General features: G+C 39.2%; 1 protein-coding gene across 1 annotated transcript in view; it reads right to left on the bottom strand.

Moving 5' to 3' along the window:
• The window catches only part of gb (solute carrier family 7 member genderblind), a 135,782-nt gene extending 126,756 nt beyond the window's left edge, over window positions 1-9,026 (bottom strand). The window contains exon 1 of the mRNA XM_076185072.1: window positions 8,870-9,026. The gene's annotated coding sequence lies outside the window, so the exon portion shown is untranslated. The remainder of the gene's footprint in view (window positions 1-8,869) is intronic.
• Window positions 9,027-23,535: the final 14,509 nt, after the last annotated feature.

A 23,535-nucleotide genomic window follows, 5' to 3' on the forward strand; every position in this document is an offset into this window, starting at 1 on the left:
CCTCTATTCCGTTTCGACACCCATGAGGATGGATGGCTTGCGAAGCCGAGGGTTCCCCCCCCCCACCTCTGCACCGAATAAAGTCGTTTGGAACTTGCCGGTATAAGGTCGCCAATGGATGCACGACGATCTCAAATGACTCCCTTCAGTCTGGAAAACTTGTAGTGGATTAAGTGCCTGAGAGCGCTTTATTCCATTGACAGAAGGATCTAGAGGAGAGCAGTGTGGCTCCCTTGGTATATGTAATTATGTCTATCATCTCTTACGCTGGACGAGTCTCGAAACTTTGGACCGAGAATCTGAGTGGACCTCTGCAGTCCCCCCCGCCCCCACCAACCTGAGACTGCGTCTCTTAAGAGGGAACGGAGGAGAGGGGAAGAGAGAGAGAGCAAGCTGCGTCGGCACCGGTCCAGGGAGGGGGTTTGAGGGGAGAGGGTGGGGGGTGAGAGAGATGACGCAACTCTCAGCCTGGGTTTCCAATGTGCCAGCAAAACCTGACCCGTCCCGTTCGTTGGCTCGATCGCTCCGCCCTCTCCTCCCCCTCGTGGAAGACCACGTGGGGCGGCGGCGGCGGCGGTGGCGGCGCGACTCTCACCCTTCAGGCCGGGGCCGGGGCGCGCTCTTCTGCAAATTCGGTCACACCGACGACGGTCGCTCTGCGCAGTGCGTGGGAGGCTCTCGATAGAGAACTTCAGTTCATAATTTATTTTTGTCTTCTCGTGGTAAAGGCTAACACGGGTAGAGTTGTAAAAAAAATGGCGAAAATTATTATAATACAATATCCGTTATAATAATACCGATAATAACAACGATGATAATAACAACAATCCCTGGTATATAATAACGGACTGCACACTAGAGTCTTGCTTCGAAGCGTCATAGGAACACCATGGGAAATCCAACTGTTGCACGTTCAGTTACACACGGTCTTCCACACCACTCACTATGAACATTGAAGCCTTTTAATACTACGGCCATGAATGAAATCGCCTGACGGCAGTCTTGTTAAAAGGAAAAGTGACACCCAGTAAGGAAGGTGCTAGTTGCTAAGATGTGCCACGAGGAGGTGTCGGGAGCTGCACGAAGGCAGTGCCACCCGGTACACGTAGAATGAAGTCACGTCTTTATGCGCCTAACTTTTCCCTTCTGCACGGACACAAATTCAAAGAAAGAAAGAGAGAGGGACGGGGAGGAGGTTAAAGGAACAGCAAGTCTCACTACAACAAATGAAGCCGGGCACACCCGAGGATTGTACTGCAAGCCTTGATCAGAGTCTCGAGTAGAAAACAAACTAATGCGAGTCTGAACCAAGTGAGACGTGAGGTTACTTTATACAATTTCCCGTAAAAACACATACAATTAAAACCATCTAGCTGGATACACACGCGCACACATATACGCATGTATGTACGTACTCGCTCCAAAATGTATGGTAGTAGTGAACACGAATGCCCTGGGCCCCAATCTATTTCTGCTCTGCATGACATATCTAAGTGAACATAGACACACAAATACCAGACCCTAAATAATCCGAGGAGAAGCAGAGCAAATAGAATAGGGAGGGACGGAGTTCTGGTGCCGACATCCTATTCGGCTGTGGGGATACGCCAGGAGGAGGATGGGGAGTGAGGTGGTCTTGTGTGCGTGTGTGTGTGTGTACGTGTGTATGTGTGTGTGTGTGCGCGCGCGCGCGCAAAACGTTACCTTGGAATGGTTTCACCCTCCCTTCGTCATACGCCAGAGGCGATGTCCCATTTGCAGCCACGGGCTCTTCTAGGTTGAATAAATTAAATCATCTTCAGTAGCCAGGGCTAAATACAATGTGTCATATTTGATACATTAAATAAGCGGGGTATATACGGTAGATTGACGTGCGGCGCGCGCCGCGGACAATTTCGAGTGGAAGGAAAATCGAGAGTTGCCGAACGCAGGAGCGGGATGCACCTGATGATGCAACAGTTTCCTGGGCGACGTCAGGGCGAGGAGGAGGGGAAGGGGCTGGACAGGAAGGAAAAAGCTCCCCCTATCTCTGTAAAGTTTTAATACCCTGCAACTGCCCCCTACCCCCACCCCACTCCGCCCTGTAACATAAAGCAAGAGACCTCCACCTACGACCCACCCTGACCTTATCTTTGCCTCTCCTGGTGACGGATCCTGAAACAGCTTCCAGCAACAGGCCGGCTGCATTTTATTCTGGCTAACGTCCGAAGAAGACAGGACCTCAAGGCTGGGGGGGGGGGGGTTAACGATAAAAAACACGACGGAAGACCTGCGACTTGACATTAGTGCTGGGCAAATACCGCTAATTTCAATATCGAAATTATTGGTGAACAACAATACAGTTACCGAAATTACCGACAGTTTACCGGTAAAAGACTCGTGAGGTAGTAGTGACGTCACAAGTTCGAGTCGACTTCGAAATCAATGTTTTTGTCCTTTAATAAGCTATATCTCTAGTTCTATTTTACATGTTGTTTTAATTGTTATGTCATTGTAAAGGGAAAAGGTCATACTTTAATTGGTGCTACTAGTATGCTATCTACCGCGCGAGTGAGTGAATGGAGGGTGTCTTGGGTTGGGTGTGGTGTATACATTTTCGTTCGGGTCTGTCTACATGCATGGGTTCATGTTTGGAGGTGGTAGTGGTAGGCAGCTACCGGTAAAGTTACAGGTTTTATCCAACAACCTTAACGATAGCTTACCGGCAAACATTCTGCTACCGTTAAAGCTTCGTTAACCGATAACTCGATAAGCTATATCATAACATTCAGAGAGCGGTAAGCACGTCTCGGCTTGGTGGTACTGAGTGACGGTAGTGACGGGCCCAGTGCCCCGCTAATTTTACCGGTTAAACTTTTACCATTAAGCAAGTATGTACCGCCAAGGTCTCGGTAATTTTTTTTACCATTAAAACCGTTTTTTTCGGCACTTTTTTAATTTCTCAATAGAATTAATGCTATTTCTGTGATCAGCATACGAAACTGTATTAATTGTGAAAGTTTCATAAAAAAAATTCCGCGTGTCGCCAAACGAAGACCCATATATCATATGGGTCTTCGTTTGGCGACACGCGGAATTTTTTTTTTAATGAAACTTTCACAATCAATACAGTTTCGTATGCTGATCACAGAAATAACATTAATTCTATTGAGAAATTAAAAAGAGTGCCGAAAAAAACGGTTTTAATGATAAAAACTTACCGAGACCTTAGCGGTACATACTTGCTTAATGATAATAGTTTAACCGGTAAAATTAGCGGGGTACTGGGCCTGTCACCACCGTCACTCAGTACCACCAAGCCGAGACGTGCTTACCGCTCTCTGAGTGTTATGGTATAGCTTATCGAGTTATCGGTTAACGAAGCTTTACCGGTAGCAGAATTTTTGTCGGTAAGCTATCATTAAGTTTGTTGCCGATAAAACCGGTAATTTCACCGGTAGCTGCCCACCACTACTTGACATGGCAAGATACTTCATTCAGCTGAGTAGTGGCGCCAGCTGGGACGAGAGGGAGGGAGGGAGGGTGGGAGGGAAGGAGGGAGGGAGATGGGAGCCAAGGGCCTCCTCAGTTGCTTGTGTCCCACCTCACTGGAGGGGATTACTCAGCAAAAACAAACGTGAAGTCTCAACCACAGCTACTTAGTGGCTGACATATGACGTCAACTGCATTGAGAACCAATGAGTGGTTTACGCTAACATACACATTCTCCCTTACAAGGGTACAGGTAGTCAAGTCAAAGGCACCTAAGTACCTACTCTCACCCATTCCACTCCCATCCACTACCCCCTTTCCTCTCTCTCTCATCTTAGTTCCTCATGGATGACGGGTCATCCTTATGAATGTGTGAATGATGTATGTCAAGACGCAGCCCGAAGGGATTTCTTCTCGTCTTTTCTTTTTCTGAATGAGAGGACGGAGAGGGAGGGTCGCCGAATAAGTGGATTTGCTGTGTGTGTGTGTGTGTGTGTGTGTGTGTGTGTGTGTGTGTGTGTGTGTGTGTGTGTGTGTGTGTCTCTCTCTCTCTCTCTCTATATATATATATATATATATATATATATATATATATATATATAATATAGTATGAGATGACTCTCCAACTACAGATAAACGCACACACAGACTGGATAAACACTTGCTTTAAATGTATGTAAACACATGCGAATAAATGTGTATGTGTACATATACGTGTACGCATGCATATACATATGCAGGCCCGCACGTGCGTGTACGCATGCCAGTACACGCGAGGGCACACTCCTTTCTTATTCCGTCTGTCGCCAAGTTAGCTCATTCATTTCCGTGGCGGCGGCGGCACCCACGACACTGGGTAGCGAGGTGGCACCATGCGTACCCTGTCCACACCCCGTGAGGCAGGTGTTCCTAAAGTGATGGTGCCTCAGTACTCCCCCCAGGGGGTTATCAAAACCGGTTCTTGGGGGTATCCAAAAAGGCATCCTGAAAATATATTTTTCTCTATACTAAGAGTTGTACTTCACTCATTCATTTACTCAATAAAGAATAAAAAGAGTCCATACAATTCAGCTGTTTATTTGTAGCCATCCTGTTTGCTCTTTTGTACTGAAAATTAAAACGCCGCTTGAATTGGAGCTGAACTTTGGGGAATCGGGACTGAAAAAGCTTAGGAACCACCACTGTTGTAAGGGCTAGATTGACTTCACATTTCATGATGTCAACATTTTTTAGATTTTAGTGACATCCCTACGGAACACTTTAGTCACTCAACATTCTTTTACGATCGAAAACTAATCTCCACCAAAATAAATAAATAGAATAAAATTAAATAAATGGAATATAATATATGCTCTTTCAACTTCTACTGTCCCTCCGTTCTGCTGACCATCTCCGACTCACCCCCCCCCCCCCATTCTCTTCGGTGCAACATTGTCCCTGAATACAGAAGTGGTTATTTGCTGACGACATAACTTTCCTCTGCACATGCCCCGTGAGAACTTTCTTCTCCCTGTTATCCCCTCACTGTTACACGGGAAGGACAATTCTTCCAACAAAGGACAAATTGCCCTTAAGCCTTTGAGGTGGACCTCCTTAATCTCCGACCTACTTCTGTTCGACTCGGTCGCACAATAAATGACCTTTCCACTCGTCACTCGAAAGAAAAGCACTCAACCACTGAACTCGGTCCACACTTCCAGTCTCCCTCACTGAAAGAAATAGATCCTAGGAACTTGGTACACATTAAACCTGTATCCAGGATTTGTGTTCAATGTTACATTTCCCTTTACACAGACACTGTCCGCGGCGGCTTAGAAAAAAAAGAAGACAAAGAAAAGAAAAAGGGAGGCAAGTAGGAGGTATCCGCCGTACCTCGACTTCCATCAGCACCACCACCAATGGGATTTTCAAATGAACGTGTATCATTAGCAATGACATGAAATCATGTCCACACCGCTTCGCATTTTGGAACTGATGCAATTTCATCACCGAACCTAACAAACTGTGGAGTTGAACACAGATGAGTATTCACCCATGTAGACTCTGAACCTTATACCAAAGGGACGACGCAAGCACTCAGACTCTGGCTTGGGGTACCCCCTTTGGCTGAATTAAAACAACTCTCGTTAACCAGGTCGAACTCTATAGAGCGCGCACGAGGTGAAGAACGGTACCCCACATGCCATTACGTTCTAAACGCGGCAATGTTCGCCAGGCGATTCAGTTCAGCTTTGGCTAGGACACCCCTCCCCGTGCCGCAGGGGATGTGCCTCAACCATGCGGTGACCCCGGATGCATGCAGATTCCATTCAGCTGAGGGAAGAAGCCCGCAAGGAGCAAGACTGGCCCACTGAAGAACTCCCTCGCTGCGACGATGCTCTTCGTAGCCAACACGACACTAGGCGATTTTATTTAGTTGCTGGTAGGACTCCACAGTGAAGGGGCTTTGTACAGATTACCTGGTGGGTGTTGGGGATCACCCCCCCGATTCTACTGACGACTGAACAACTCTAGGTTCATCGCGAGGTCACTTGACCAGACTACATGTAACCCATTCGTCCCCACCCCCTCTCTCTCCGCTGAATAAAACACAATAACCCCATTCAACGCGGTGACGCCCCTCTGGCCAAGGACGTACGATTTTATTCATCTGAAGAGCACGGACACCGACCTGGAGGTGGGTTGCATGTCCATCCCGTGCCCCTTTTCAGAGCCGGGGTCACGACCTCGTCTGTGTATCATCGCTTGGCCTCGGTCGGGAACGGAGGCTGCTTTGGCGGCGGCGTCTTCGTACTGAAGGGGTGAAGCAGTACAAAACCTAACCTAACCTATCCTACTGGCGAAGCTCACAACTGGATGGAAGTACATTTCCACACTGTAGCTGTAATATCATTGATCCCTGTCACACGGTGGCGGATTCCAGAGGGTACAATGAGGGCTTAGAACTCATAGAACCCGGTCAGTAAATAATGCTGTGACCTTCCAACACAACTACCATCTTGCTCAAGGGGGGTAGTAACTGTATAGGTCATTTTCACGCCGTGAGTGCGACACAAATCGGCAGCACACGCGCACCTCTGTGGTATGTAAAAGAGAGACAGAGAGAGAGAGTGAATGTGAGAGATACTCGTGTAACCTACTGGAAATAGAGAAGTTATGGACTTCGTCGAAGGCAACAGGAATCAAGCCCCAAAGTAATTAAACAAACAAATTGAACGTTCTCGACTTAAGCACCACGAGTGAGGACAAGGTCGCCTCCTTTATTGGTCACTCCGTTTCGCTCAGTGCTGCTGCTGCTGCTGCTGCTGCAGGCTCTTCCAAGTGCGACGGGGCACTTCTTGATAAAGCTGCTGCTGCTGTTGCAATAAGAGAAAAGGTCGCACCACCAATAAAGAAGCCTCCGTCCTCACTCGTGGTGCTTCGATGGACTCGCAAAGGATTACATATATAAAATATAATATAAATAATAATATGTAAAATAAATAAATGCATAGGTATAGTTCAATGATAAACAGGTAAATAGTAAATAATAATAAATTGACATATAACTAATAATAAATATGAATCAAGCAAATAATAATAAACAAAATAATAAATGTGAATCAAGCAAATGATAATAAACAGACTAATGATAAAAAAATAATATAAAATAAATGACAGTCATTACAGCATCTTGCTTAGGTATTTATCTAAATGATTCTAAAGCTTCGAACTGAACTACATTGCACTGCCTCTGCAAGAAGCTTATTCCATTCATTAAAAACACGGCTGGCGAAGTTGTTTCTACCCACTTCCAAATTAAATCTATTTCCTGACAGTTAGAGACCTTTATTTCTTGCCGGATTCTCATTCATTGTGAAAATTTTGTCACTTGATGAATGTTGTCATTCCCTTTAGAATCTAAAAACCTGTATCAAGTCACCTCTGAGTCTACCCTTTTTTAGGGAAAACAGATTCATGAGTTTTGGTCGAGTCACAAAACCGATTCTAAATATCAAAAATAAATCATACGAAAATCGACTAAAAAATATGAATGTTTTCCATAAAAAAAACGTAGACTCAAGAGGTAACTTGATACAGGTCTTTAAGTCGGCAACGGCCACTTCCATACAAATCGAATGCTGTCAATAGTTGTCATCATAACGTGGCAATCATAATTAAGGTCTCTATATAGATAGTGTAACTCATGTCAAGTCACGTAACACTGAGGTTACTACAAATAAATATGCGCAAGCAAAATGTAAATATCATCGTAAACAAGATAATACTTCACAGAAAAATATGAATGACAAATCCTAGACTTTTGGGTTACAAAATTGCATTTCAGTCAAGTACCAATTGGTGGGTGCGTGTGTGTGTGTATGTACGCGCGTGCGTGCATGTGCGCCTTTGTACATATATATTGCACGCGTGTGTGTTATATGTAAAGTAATCCACGTATGAAAATTGTAGATGTGTTCATCTAATTTCATACCCATGTACGTATGCCTGATCTATTCATGTACAGTACGCGTCCATACTGTACGAGTGGTGGATGGACACGGAGCTCATTTCATTTTTTAACGCTTTGTTCGACACGACCAACGCTCGGGTGAATAGCTAGCCAGTACTTACATTCATTTCACAGACTGCTTCTCGTATGACATACTCCCTTACATGAGATTTTATTCAAGTAATCAGGGTGGAAAATAAAGTACAATTTGGAGAGGTGCCCGTGGAAAACTGATATCAAATACAAAGCATCTGCCGTTGTAAACATTGAACATTCGAAGTACTCATGGAGGCGTTCGTTTTCTTCTGAGATAAAATGCACCTTTCCTTTACCAATACTCAAACATATGTCTTTTCCACATTCTATTAAGTTCCACACGACACCTTGCCAAAATATTCAAGGTTTAATTGAAAACAATGCTCTGTTTTAAGGTTTACTAGCAGTTGTGATTGAGTACGTGTCCACAAGTTCCAGCAAATCGGCCGTTCGTATGACCTATTCATGCATCAGCGTTCTCATAGTGGATCATGCACGGAGCAATTTTTTGGCGCAATTCTTCCACAAAAAATCCTTCCGTTCACACGTTAAAGTCAACTAATCAAAAGGCATTTTGAAGAAGCATCCTGCATAAATGCCAATCAATTGTTTTAAGGAATCCAATAATTCGTGTAGTGCACATTTCAAACACGAGTAGACGCTGAAATAGATTCAACGGTAGTAAGTTGACAGCACTACAAAATGATGAAAATAACCTGAAAATATAAGCCAGAGGTGCTGGCTCGTGCTTGCCGCATCTTGCACGTGCAACAGAGTCCGTTCTTTCCTGCCGATCGATTAACACGGGGCTGTCTGCATCGTAATACCTCATACCGGCTGCAGCAGCCACCACACAAGCATGAAACTTACCTTAAATAGCCGGAGAATATGATTGCAGAGGAGACAATTTATCACAACACACGCTCCTTGGCGTCTATACCTCTCTCTGTGAGATCCCACCACCTTCTGAAGGCTGGGAAGGCCGCTGCAGCTAGACGGTGGCGAACATCGTCTGCTAAGCCCAGCGGCGTCAAGGTCCGCCACCGAGGGTCTGTACGATACTTTTAAACTGTCGTGTACTGTGCGCGAGTCGACCGGATGGATGCTCGGTGTGTGAGAGGAAGCAGGTGGTGATTTGTAGAATTGAAAAAAAAAAAAATAATAATAGTACAATTTTACTAGGATGTGTTTAAGAGTACTTCGTAGAAGAAAAAAAACGCGCACGTGAAAGCACATGGGAAAAAAGAGCATTGTTCCTTTCCTGTATGCTACAATTTTGGTAAACACATACACACACAAGAAAAATAATAGAAATCTGAGCCGCCAGGAATTGGAATTGCAAGCAGTGGTGTGGTCACCTCACAAAAGAAAATATATGAAAGACTACAGAAAGCGGCATGATCCCAAACCTAGCAGTTAAAACAAATGAAGAGACTAGATAAATTGAGGCTATCCATATCAGAGGAGGGAAGAAAGAGATAATGATATTTGAAATAGAGAAAGGAATAGAAACAGAAAAAAATAGATAACGGATGTACTCTCAGTTTTCGGCTGAGAGTACATCTAGTGTGTCCAACGTATGCGATGTTGCGAGGTGTACAATCCTCGGGCGAACACAAGTACACAACGTTGGGTTTTGGATGTAGTGTCAGTTCGACTAATACAATTGTTTTTCATAACCATAAGGACCCCAGGAGGCTAAAACACCTGGAGGCATTCCAAATTAGGGATACTGCCCCCACAATAAATATACAGTCTAACATGACATCCAGCATTTTGCTGTGCGAGTACGACGCTTGCTTGAGACAGCGAGACCTCCAGGCCGCTTAGGCAGTCGGTCAACTCGACTCCAAGCTAGGAATCATGGAGAACTAGTGGTACGTTTGAACTCTGCTCTTCCTCTACCATTTGTACTTTTCTCTTAGACGTAAGTGATAACACTTATATTAAACATTTTATTTTGTGAATATTTTTCACTTGTATATTTGTTTGTTTTCATTTTTACTGGTTACCAGATTTGTACCAACATTTATATTTATTATTACAAAAATTTTGTCAATCCTGATGACGTTTCTTTGAAGACGAATGTTCAAAATATCAAAAAGAGAACTATGGAGATCTTGTATTAGCTCACCCTCCAGTAGGAAAAAAAACAACTGATAAGAACATAAAAACATTAGAATGAAGGAGACTGCAAGAGATCATAAGGCCTATACTAGGCAGCTCCGTATCCATCACCACCTGTCATCCCCATTCATAAAATTGTCTAATCGTTTCTTAAAACAACTGATAGTTTCAGCGCTTACTACATGGTTACTAAGTTTATTCCATTCGTCGACCACCCTATTAGTAAACCAATTCTTGCCTATTTCCTTTTTAAATCTAAATTTGTCCAGTTTATAACCATTACTGCGAGTCCTGCCCTGTTGTTTTAATATGATGACCTTGTTTGCATCACCCTTGTTAAAGCCTTTGATCCACTTGAACACCTCTATTAGATCACCCCGCACTCTGCGTCTTTCCAGAGAGTGTAAGTTAAGGTGCCTAAGCCTCTCTTCGTAAGGTAAATTTCTGAGTCCATGTATCATTTTGGTCATTCTTCTCTGTACTGATTCTAGTGAATTGATATCCATTCTGTAGGACGGAGACCAAAACTGTACCGCATAGTCAAGGATGGGTCTAACTATCGCTAGATAGAGTTTAATAATTACCTCTGCACTTCTATTCGTTACCGTCCTAGCAATGAAACCTAATGCTCTGTTAGCTTTATCCCTGGCGCTAATGCATTGTTTCCTGGTTTTAAGGTCCGGACTCATTAGAACTCCCAAGTCTCTCTCACACTCAGTTTTCTCTAAAAGTGTGTTATCTAAGCTGTATCTATTTTCGGGGTTGTGTAGCCCTACGTTTAACACGCTACACTTAGAGATATTGAAGTTCATTTGCCATTTCACCGACCATGTGAACAATTTGTTAAGATCATCCTGCAGAATCTCTGCGTCGTCTCCTGGCCTAATTAGGCGTCCTATTTTAGTGTCGTCCGCAAACTTACTAACATCACTATTTATCCCGTCGTCTAAGTCGTTTATGTACATAATGAACAACAAGGGACCCAAAACCGAGCCCTGAGGGACCCCACTAGTAACATTGCCCCACCTAGATTTTACTCCATTTATGGTGACCCGCTGTTTTCTGTTACTAATCCAAGCTCTAATCCATTCTAACACTTTTCCTCCTATGCCATGGGCTTTGGTTTTATTTAGTAGTCTCTGGTGTGGCACCTTGTCGAACGCTTTGCTAAAGTCAAGGTAAATAACATCGTAATTATCATTGTTATCTGACGCCTTATATACTTTAGTGTAAAAGGATAGAAGATTAGTCACACATGACTTACCCTTGGAGAAACCATGCTGTGAATCGCGAATTAAATTATGTCTTTCGATGTGTTCTCTGAGTCTATTTACTATTACTGATTCAAGCATTTTTCCTATAACCGATGTCAAACTGATTGGCCTGTAGTTGCATATAGACGATCTATCTCCCTTCTCAAAAACAGAAACAACGTTTGCTTACCTCCAAGCAGTAGGCGTAAAACCAGATTTCAAATTTACACTCCTTTAGCATTCTCTGAAAAATTTCGTCTGGAGCTGGGGATTTTATAGCTTTAAGCCTTTCAATCTGCTTGACTACTTCTACTTTACTAATGCTGATATTAGATAGACTACTTTCTTCATCCCCTCTGAAAATCAGATCGCAGTCAGGTACTTTATCTAACCTCTCATTAGTAAACACCGATAGAAAATAATTGTTAAACTCCTCACTCATTTTTTCCTCCGATTCTATCATGACATTTTCATCGTTTTTAATTGGTCTTATTCTTTCTTTATTTTTTGTTCTATAAAGATGAAAGAAATCCTTTGGGTTGGATCTTGCTGCTAAGGATAATAGAAAATATCAAGAAGTTCAACAATTGTCAAAATGCTGTATCTTGCATGAGAAATCACATGAACTCGTGATTCTAAATATGCAGAAAAAATACCAAGGAAAATGAATATATTGATGACCAAGCGCTTTCGTCTATTCAAACCGGATTCATGTACCCTGAGAATGTCTGAATAGACGAAAGCGCTCGATCAATACATTTTTCCTTTGTGGTTTTTCTGCATATATATATATATATATATATATATATATATATACATACATACATACATACATACACACACACACACACACACACACACACACACACACACACACACACACACACATACTTGACGGCGCAGTGATAGAGTTCGCAACCGTTACTCCAATTGTCCAAGTTCGAATCCCGCTCGGGGTTGAAATTATTTCAGTATCGCTGCGCTGCGAGCTGTCATTCCAACTCTCGTGGGCGGGGAGTTGGGGGTGCGTGGGTGTAAGGTCACACCATTACCGATAGAACTCCGAGCCCTCATCCGGGAAGGCAATAGCAGTCGATCACGAGTCCAACACGTGATTCAAGACCATGGTGAATCACACCTCTGCCATCAGTGAAAGGAGAAAGGACTGACTTCATAATGATGTTTTGGTCATTAGAAAGAGTAAATATATGACTGACAAAAGATTGTTAAGGACAGGCAAATCACGTCATGGGAACAAATAAGAAATGCAGATCTAAAAGATGTCGTGTTTCTTGTTTGCGATGTGCTTGTGTGTGTGTGTGTGTGTGTGTGTGTGTGTGTGCGTGACACGCAGGGAGGGTTGCTGCCTCTATTCGATACATATATGTGTATATATATATATATATCTATATATATATACATATATATATATGAATACATATATATATATATATAATATATATATATATATAATAATAATAATAATAATAATAATAATAATAATAATAATAATAATAATAATAATAATAATAATAATAATAATAAATTAATGCATGGGCTATAGCCTGTCCCCTGCTGACGAAACAGGTCTCCTGAAGTAGCGGCGAGACGAAGGTAATCATGACTGTATACATATTATAGGAGGCACAAAACGACTGAATCTATCCAGCGAAGACAGATCCCAGCCAGCCAAAGCGCGTCCACTGAGCAGCTGCGCCTCCTTTCCTCACGCCTCCCGCTCGTTCCAGATGGATTCATGTCGTTAAAGCTGAACACATCATCATCATCATCATCATCATCATCATCATCATCATCATCATCATCATCATCATCATCATCATCATCATCATCATCATCATCATCATCATCATCATCATCATCATCATCATCATCATCATCACCATCACCATCACCATCACCATCACCACCACCACCGTATCGTCGTCGCCGTATACTTCACAATCCATACTTAGCAAGGAAACTGATATATTAGCACAGACACCATTTGGTTACCATTCGGTTAAAGGTATATAATATAATTGGTAGTATTAGATTACTATATTATACTGCTGCTTTTGCACGTGAAGAGAAAGCATAAGTAATAATTATGAGTACGTAACGAGTAAGGTGGAAAATGAAGTACTCGTTAGCTTTGACAGAAAAAAAGTGGAAAAGATAAGAGCAAGAGATTAAAATTTGTAATGATGAGATAAAACTATTAGCCCAAGAAAAATAAAAAACAAAAACCTAACGTAAAAACATGTAATGTGTACAAGGATGTCAAGGGTATTCTAAAGAAAAACAAATGGTTGGAAAATTTAATTTCTATTGCATTAAACTTGTGAAGAATATATAAGACAAGGATGGCAGATAACAACATTACATCATGAAGTACACTCATCTCAAAGAGAGCAATATACCTTACTATGAAAGAAATTAAATGTTACATTTGTGTTGTCTTCAGTATTCATTTGCCCAGTCTCTCAATCTGTAGCAGATTCTGTGTGTGATGATAATAATAGTAATAATAATAATAATAATAATAATAATAATAATAATAATAATAATGATAATAATAATAATAATAATAATAATTATTATTATTATTATTATTATTACTATTATTATTATTATTATTATTTTTTTGGCAATGAATCAATATACATGAAGTGCAGCAGCTAATGAAAAGAGCACATAGTTCGAAATAACAATTACAACGTTAACCTGTACTGACAAGGTCTTGAGTGCGAAGCAAAATTCGGGAACAAAATGGACCGTAATCTCTAGAAGAAAAAAATGTATACATAGGTTAGGCTAAGGTTGGAAATAGAATACTTGGGAATTGAAATAATGTAAGAAAAAATCCTATGGCGAGCGCTGAAACAATCATGGGTTGTTTTAAGAGAAGATTATATAATTTCACGAATAGGGATGATAGCTGGTAATGGACATGGAACTGACAAGTGTAGGCCTTATGGTCCCTTACAGCCCCCCCCCCTCCATTTTTGAATTTTTATGAAATTGCAATTAAACTTAAAATTAGGACAGTGAGAATTGGAAGTATTAGTATTACAATGCACTTCAGAGAAATATATTTGGAATCTTGTTAGAGAGTGGAAAACGATACTGAGGATTGAGTCAAGCGGGCAGGTGAAATGGAACTGTGAGACCAGAGCAGATTTTTTATCTGCAACAGAAATTATACATACATACATACATGCATACATGCATACATACATACATACATACATACATACATACATACATACATATATATATATATATATATACACATTTTCAAATGTACAATATAAACAAGAGAGATAAGGACACTATTACATGTCTACCATCTACAATTTTTTTAATAATAAAATTATCCAATTTATACAACCCCAAACTCATATTCATGTTGAGTTTGGGATTGTATAAATTGGATAATTCTATTATTGAAAAAAAAAAAAAAATAGTTGTAGATGGTAGACATGTAACCTGACAACCTGTGTTGGGCTAGTCATAGTGGATCTTCCCTAGTTTCTTTTATGTTCTGTATGTACCGTATATAGTGTCCTTATCTCTCTTGTTTATATAGGACATTTGAAAATGTCTTAAATAGACGAAAATGTTCAGTTACCAAGTTCTCATTTTCCTAGTGGTTACTTGCTTATTTTATAAATCACGTACTGTTTGTGATTTCTTTGCATATATATATATATATATATATATATATATATATATATACATACATATATACATAATGGTCTCAAACTGTCAGGAAATAGATTTAATTTGGAAGTGGGTAGAAACAACTTCGCCAACCGTGTAGTTAATGAAAGGAATAAACTTCCTGCAGAGGCAGTGCAATGTAGTTCAGTTCGAAGCTTTAAGATTCGTTTAGATAAACACCTAAGCAATATGCTGTAATGACTGTCATTCATTTGATATTATTTGCTTGTTTGTTATTATTTGTCTGTTTTAATATTTGCTTGATTTTCATTTACTGTTAGTGATTTGTCAATTTATTATTATTTACTATTTACCTATTTGTTTAGTATTTAACTATACCTATGCATTTATTTATTTATTATCATTATATATATATATATATATATATATAAATATATATATATATATTATATACATATATATATGCAAAGAAATCACAAAACACACGTGATAAAATATTTTTGCAGAAACCACCGGGAAATTGAAAAAACAGATACCGAACGTTTTCGTCTATTTAGACATTTTCAAAGGTACAAAAAAGCAATACAGAAAGAAACAATAAATACATAAGAAGACAAGGATACTCGGAGAGGTCCCATGTTACATTTTATCACACACAATTTTGTCAATAATAAAATTGTCCAATTTAAATAAACCCAAACTCAAGTTCATGTTATTTCCAAAATTTATTTTTATAAAACAAGATTCAATAATATTTCTTTCTATAATATTATTACAAGAAGTAATTATTTTAGAATTTCCCCAGTCAATATTATGACCATAATCCCTTTGGTGGACAAATAATCCACTGGACACTTGCCCCGTTCTAATACTATATTTATGTTGGCCTATTCTTTTTTCTAAGCCTTTGCCTGTTTGGCCTATATAAATAAAATCACAATTTTTACATGGTATATTATAAATACATCCTTCTTTACTTCTTGGGGAATTTTTAATTAACAGACTCTTAATGTTGTTATTATTTTTGAATACTATCTGGATACCAAATTTTTCAAAAATGCTAGGAAGATGGATTAAATTTTCGTGGTACGGAATTGTTAGCATATTTTTATAATTAAATGGTTTGACCTGCGACGTATTAAGAAAACATTTCCTAGCTTTGGTTTTTGTTTTATCAATAAGATGTTTTGGATATTTTAAATTTTCTCCAATGTCATAGATGAATTGTATTTCTTGATCCAAGAACTCAGGGGAACAAATTCTATAAGCTCTCAGGAACATTGAAGAAAAAACTGACAGCTTGGATTTTTGACTGTGATACGAGTAAAAATGAATGTACGAGAGGACATTGGTCGGCTTCCTGTAAACGTCAAATTTAAAGTATCTTCCACATCGGTAAATATTTACATCTAAAAATGGTAACATATATATATATATATATATATATATATATATATATATATATATATATATATATATATATATATATATGTGTGTGTGTGTGTGTGTGTGGTGATTGGTTTGACGACACCACCTTTGACGATACCACCAACACCATCACCACGGGCATGACGCATAGCACGCTGGGCTCTTCTCGAATAAAAACACTCTCGAGCCATATGCTAAAATGCTGATGTTGCATCTCTGAAATCAACACGTGTTGGGATGTTTACGAAAAGGACTTGTATTCCCATTGGTCATTTGTAGTATACAGAGAGAATATTAACCAATCATAATAATTTGTAGGAGGAGCCTATAGCATCCAGAGGTTCCCTTATAACCAGCAATAGAGTAAATTTCAGTCTTCAGTCTTCTCTCTTAAGAACATAACAACAGTGTCAAGTTCAGACGTATCTGAAATCAAGTTATTATTAATTAGTCTATTCGTGACTCGAGTAGTGCATCATGAACCTTGAAGTATCCTCGCAAACCAGAGAAAGGTCTGTACAAATTATGTCATAGTCCAGCCTCCCACACCCGCACACCGTACACATCACAGTGATTCACTATATAATTTGAATATAAATTAATATCACACAATAATAAAAGTCACATACTTAGGAAACATTAGTCTCATTCACCACCAAATGTGAAGTGATAATTTCTTATATATACGTTTGATCGTGTTCCTAGTTATTCCGGTTATCTTGGCCACAGCTACCACTTACATATACCTATTCATATATATTCGTAAACAAGGAGCACGACATTGGTGGCCCCGCGGTGGGATAAAATTCCCTATTAACGATAAAGTTCCCTGTATACGTTTAAGATTACGATTTAAGTTCCCTGTATACATTAACGATTAAGTTTCCTATATATATACAAATGATTAAATTCCCTGTATACATTCACGATTAAAGTTCCCTGTATACATTAACCACAAATACATTGCTAAACAATACATTCGGGAGAGGAGGACATTGTTTATGAGCATGTATGAAATATTTGAGCATATATGAGATTTGTGAAATATGAGATATATACATATATATATTTAAAAAGTGTGATTAGTGATATAAAGAAGGCATACTCCCCTAAAAAACAGGGTGTCCAACAAAATTTATGTGAGAATTTTTGGCGATTCCCTCAAGGTTTCGAAAATTATATACGGGCAACATTGAATGAAACCTACGTGTATAAAGATATTAATTTTATAAACGGGCAATATTGAGTGAAACCATATATGTTACAAACGGGCAACATTGAATAAAACCTCCGAGGATATCTTATATACGGGCAACATTGAATGAAATCTACGAGGATATCTTATATACGGGCAACATTGAATGAAATCCACGAGGATACCTTATATAAACGGGCAACATTGAAACATATGAGGATATCTATACCCTTACGTTTTTAAGCGGCAATATCGGAATAAGTCTACGAAAAATATCGAACAAACCGAAAGAAAAAATCGAAAGAATTTGCGGGCAGAAATGAGAAACCAGTGAGGATGTCGATTCCCTCTGTATTGAATGTTTGCGGGAAATTGAATGATTTGTTGAATGTATTAGCGGGCTACTGAATGTATTTTAGCGGGCTAATGAATGTATTAGCGAGCTATGAATGTATTAGCGGGCAAAAAACATAAACCATTGAGGCTAAGGTTCAATGGCAATTAAAAGAGATTTATGAAATCACCGAGGAAGTCGGTTCCCTCTCGGTTGAAAAGTACAAAGAGGAAGAAATTTTCCTCGGTTTAAAAACACATGTGTCGCGATCTAAAATTGGAAAAAGAACCAGAATTTTTTTTTGGAAACTTTATTTTTGTGAACCGATGTCTCAGGTTATACCTTTTCCAAGGAAAAAAGGAGGTACAAAAAGTGCGGTCGTGTTCAGGTTATACCTTTTCCTAGGAAAAAAGGAGGTACGAAAAGCGCGGTCGTGTCCAGTTTATACCTTTACCTAGGAAAAAAGGAGATACGAAAAAACGATGTTTCAGGTTATACCTTTACCTAGGAAAAAAGGAGATACGTAAAAATGATGTTTCAGGTTATACCTTTACCTAGGAAAAAAGGAGATACGTAAAAATGATGTTTCAGGTTATACCTTTCAGGTTATACCTTTACCTAGGAAAAAGGAACTACAAAAATTCTATGTTGCAGGTTATACCTTTGCCTAGGGAAAAAGGAGATACGAAAAAATTATGTTTCAGGTTATACCTTTACCTAGGAAAAAAGGAACTACGAAAAATTAAAAGTCCCGCTAGAAATAAATTTTAAAAAGGATATATGCGGTTATGTCCAAGGTTTATGCCTTTCCCTGATGAAATAAAATTCCCGCTATAAATGAAAAAATATATATAAAAATATATATGCGCGATTGTCGTGAAAGGAGCCGTTACACTATCAAAAAACGTGGAAATTACAAAACCCTCGGTACATGAGGTATGCGTGGTTGTACATGTTGCAAGGATGAACAATCCCCTTGGTATATGATATCTCAAACAAAAACTATGTGAAATACAATGAGTCCTCGGTAAATGAGGTTTGGAGGTTGAAACATTTCCCTCGTCGAAAGTAATTATATGTAATTATATGCAATTAAACGAGGATGAAACATTCCCTAGATAAAGTCCTGCATGTGAGTAAAATAAAATAAATCAAATCATTCTTCGATATATAAAAAAAATCCCAAGAATTAAGGTTATGCCGTGGAATATTTTAATCCCGCGAGCTTGAGCTAGCTCAGTAAATGAACATCCAACATGTAAGAAAAATATAAGTGAAATTTTATAACTCAATCTGTGAGAGGAATTCTCGCGTGCTAAGAGTTAAACGAGGTTGACGTTAAATCCTCGGTAAATTAAAGCCCTGTAAATAAATAAGGAGGACAACTAAGTTTTTCCTGAAATTGAGATTTGCGCGATTATACAAAAAATTGAGTTCTGTTACATTCCGTTTTTCTATATTTCAACAGCTAATTAGACAGACATTCCCTCAAGCTGGACAGTTACAGTTCCTGTTCAAAGAAATTATATGAAACAGGTACGCGCGTGATATAAAAACATCTTGAAAACATGTTAGTGGCAAATGAAATTGCTTATGTCCTAATGACAACCGTCGGTAATTGATTTCTATCCATCAACGGCAGTTACGGTCAGCAAACACCTATACATGTCAGTATAGTGCATACCGGGTTGAAATTAAATGATAGAAAAATGGACATACGCTATATATATTTAAATAGATATTTGGACTCATTGAAAAAATTGAACTCCCATTAAAAGTGCTTTCGCGGAAATAATATCAGGTTCCAGAGATAAGGATATTGATGTATTGGAAGATGTTCTACATATCACTAGCATTAATGCTAATAGTAGAAATCTACTGTATCCAAAAGAATGTTTTTCTTCTTGCACATTGCCTGTCTTCTCTTCGGCTATGGATGAATTGTAATGTCTAACTTAAGTAGTTTGAGTGTTCACCTATATCATTTCCGATGTATCAAAAATTGTGAAGCGGTGCACTATATGTCTAACATCATTTTCAATTCAATTTACAGGAATAAGACAGGAACCTATTAGCCGACCATTGAAGAGCTATATCTATATTACATAAAATTGGAAGAAACAGATTATCTTAATCTTTGCATATGTCAGCCGTGACCGTGAGTGATCAACTTATGTCATTATTACACCAATGATTTTCTGCATATGTCATTTCGTTAATACCAGTGTCAAAATTTGGATTTTTTCTATGTTTGAAGACCATGGTTTAATTTAAATAGGATCAAGGTCTAGGTCTTGCTGTTGCCAAACCCATGTTAAAGTGCCATTCATCCATTGACACATGATGCAATTTCCGCGTGTTAATTGAAAACAGTACCTCTGATCAAATATTGCAAGCTTTATACAAAATTAATATTCTAAATAAAGAACAATATTAACAATAAACTTAGGAAATGATAATCAAAGGACCATCTGATTCAAATCTTCGCTCACATCGCCACGATTGAAATCTTATGGACACCGTTAACCTGTTATATGGGATGAGTATGCTAGCTGATTGAAACAATTCTGTTTTTATGAAATGACTAGGGTGTTAGGAGTGACATTATTGGACTTGAGACTGTACGACGAGATTTTATTCCTCGCGTCCTAAGACGGACAGACAAATTACATATCGTTGTTTCCACTACGATTGTTTGGACGATTGTGTTGCCTCTGAGACTGTCTTACAGATACGCAGCGGACTGGTCCCATAGGATTTGGCCAGGTGCTGAGACTACTCTGCAGCGGACTTGTCATCACCCTTGACACAAGTAGCCCGGTTAGTGGGAAAGCACCCACTCTATTATACGTTGGCCTACGCCTGGGACGAGGCCCTGTCTCTGGTGCCTCAGGGACACTTGAACTACATCCGAGGCCCTATCTCTGTCGCCGCAAGGATATTTGAACTCCACCTGAGGCCTGTCTTTGTCGCCTCGGGGATGCATCTTCCATACTATTGACAATGTGAAGAATTGGACCTGCATTACCATTTAAAAAGAGAAAATATATATTTACATCTTTTATCCATAAATTTATGTTTATTTTTGTCTTAAAGATAATTTTATATAATTTTTGTCGGAGGTTTTTTACACTCTGGGCCCATCGTTCCCATGGCCGGTTGATTTCCACTGTGTGGACTTCTATCCTCTCTGAGTTCGAGGCCCCTAGAGTTTTTTCCCTCCTCTTTAATCTTGTTTTGTGTTGTGTGTGCTGGGTCGTTAAAGGTTGTGATATTTATCGTGGCGTGTGGGGACACACGCTTCTTCGGAGGGGGGCTCTGTGGTGATTGGTTTGACGACACCACCTTTGACGATACCACCAACACCATCACCACGCTGGGCCCTTCTCGAATAAAAACACTCTCGAGCCATATGCTAAAATGCTGATGTTGCATCTCTGAAATCAACACGTGTTGGGATGTTTACGAAAAGGACTTGTATTCCCATTGGTCATTTGTAGTATACAGAGAGAATCTTAACCAATATAGTGAATGGAGAATGGTTGTATATGGATGATATTGTGATGCATGAGGTGGAATGGAGGGTGAGGTAGTATGTATGAGCAAATTTTGACGCAGACCGAAGGGATTTCTCCCCGTCTTCTCTTTTATGCATGGGGGGACGGAGAGTGGGGGTCGCCGATTTAATGAAGCGGCCTTGCTGTGGATGTGCTGTGTCTTGCGACACTGCTTCTGACCCAGGGCAGTGGACAAGGTGCAGGGATGACCCGTCATCCAGGAGGTGCTAAGATAAGAGGAAGGGTGGAGGGGTGTGGAGTGTATTCATGGATGGAATGAGTGGGAATGATCTTATGCCTTTCCCTTTTTGGCTACCTCCCTTGTAAGGGGGGTAAAGCCTTGGTATATGTATGTATGTATGTATATATATATATATATATATATATATATATATATATACATTTTAACAACCACAATGTATCTCTAATCACTGGGACCCCTTCAGTGTTGTATATATATATATATATATACATATATATATATATATGTATATATATATACATATATATATTTATATATATATATATATATATACAATGCTCGACAAGGATGTACGAACGGTTAGCGAGAATGAGTGATGAGGAGTGTTGAGGACTGTTTTTGCTGAAATGCACAATTTTATATAAAAAATTAGCATATGGTTGCATTATTTGACCTATTTTCTTTAAAATGTGTGATTTCCATGTAATTTGATCAAAGAAAAGTTACGTTGGCCTTACCCCAATCGAAAGAATGATTCTTATTTTTGACATGAAGAAATACAGCCGAGTTTTCTTGCCCATACCTAATTGACCTTTTATGTTCTGCCAATCTAGTGTTCAAGTCTCTCCCGGTTTGACCCAAGTAAACCAAATCACAATCTTTGCAGGGCAAACAATAAACACCAGGTGACTCAACCTCCTTCCGTTTTTGTTGAACGTTCACAATTTGCTTAGGGACGGTGTTAGGATAGTGATAGGCAATAGTGAGACGTTCATGAGGAAACAACTTAGTAGAAGAACTGATGGTATTATTGAATGGAATTTTTAAAACGTCCTTAAAGGAGCGGTGAAAACTTGAGGGGACGGAAGTTTTAAAATGGTTGGCCCTAGCCTTACTGAGGGCTTGGTCCAGAAACCAAGGTGGATACGCCAACTTCTCAAGTTGACATTTGATCCCCTCAATCTCTTGGTCCAGAAATTGAGGACTGCAAATCCTAAAAGCCCTCAAGAAAAGGCCAGAGGCAACACTTTTCTTAACATTGTCAGGGTGATTGCTAAAAAAGTGAAGGTAACTCCCTGAGTGGGTGGGCTTACGGTACACTGTAAAGAATAAATTATCATCAGTTCTTCTTATCAAGATATCCAAGAAAGGGATTTGGTGTCCTTCTTCCCATTCAACTTTAAATTTAAGATTCGGGGTCAATTGGTTCAATTTATCATGGAACACTTCAAATGGGCCCCAACTGTCATCCCACGCCGAAAAGATATCGTCTACGTACCTGAGCCAAATCATTTCGGGCGGTTTGATGCTGGGCAAAAGGGTACACTCAAAATACTCCATGTATAAATTGGCCAAAACAGGAAAAAAATTGGAACCCATACTGCAACCGAAGTTTTGACGGAAGAATTGGCCTTGAAAGGAAAAAAAAAAAAATTGAAGAAACATAAAGGCGAACTAAAGCAAGAATTTTGTTGACAGGGAGGGGGAAAGTGTCTTGAAACTGTTGCAGTTTGGTTTCCAAAAAAGTAAGTACATCATCGACATTAATATTTGTAAATAACGAGGAAACATCAAGACTGAGGAGCCTTATATATGGTATATATATATATATATATATATATATACATATTTATATATATATATATATATGCATATATATATATATATATATATATATATATATATATATATATGTATATATATAAATAAAAATATATATATATATATATATATATATATACCATATAACACAATT

The sequence above is a fragment of the Oratosquilla oratoria genome, chromosome 5 (genome assembly GCF_046742065.1).
Source record: "Oratosquilla oratoria isolate Oo_2021 chromosome 5, ASM4674206v1, whole genome shotgun sequence".
NCBI lineage: Eukaryota > Metazoa > Arthropoda > Malacostraca > Stomatopoda > Squillidae > Oratosquilla > Oratosquilla oratoria.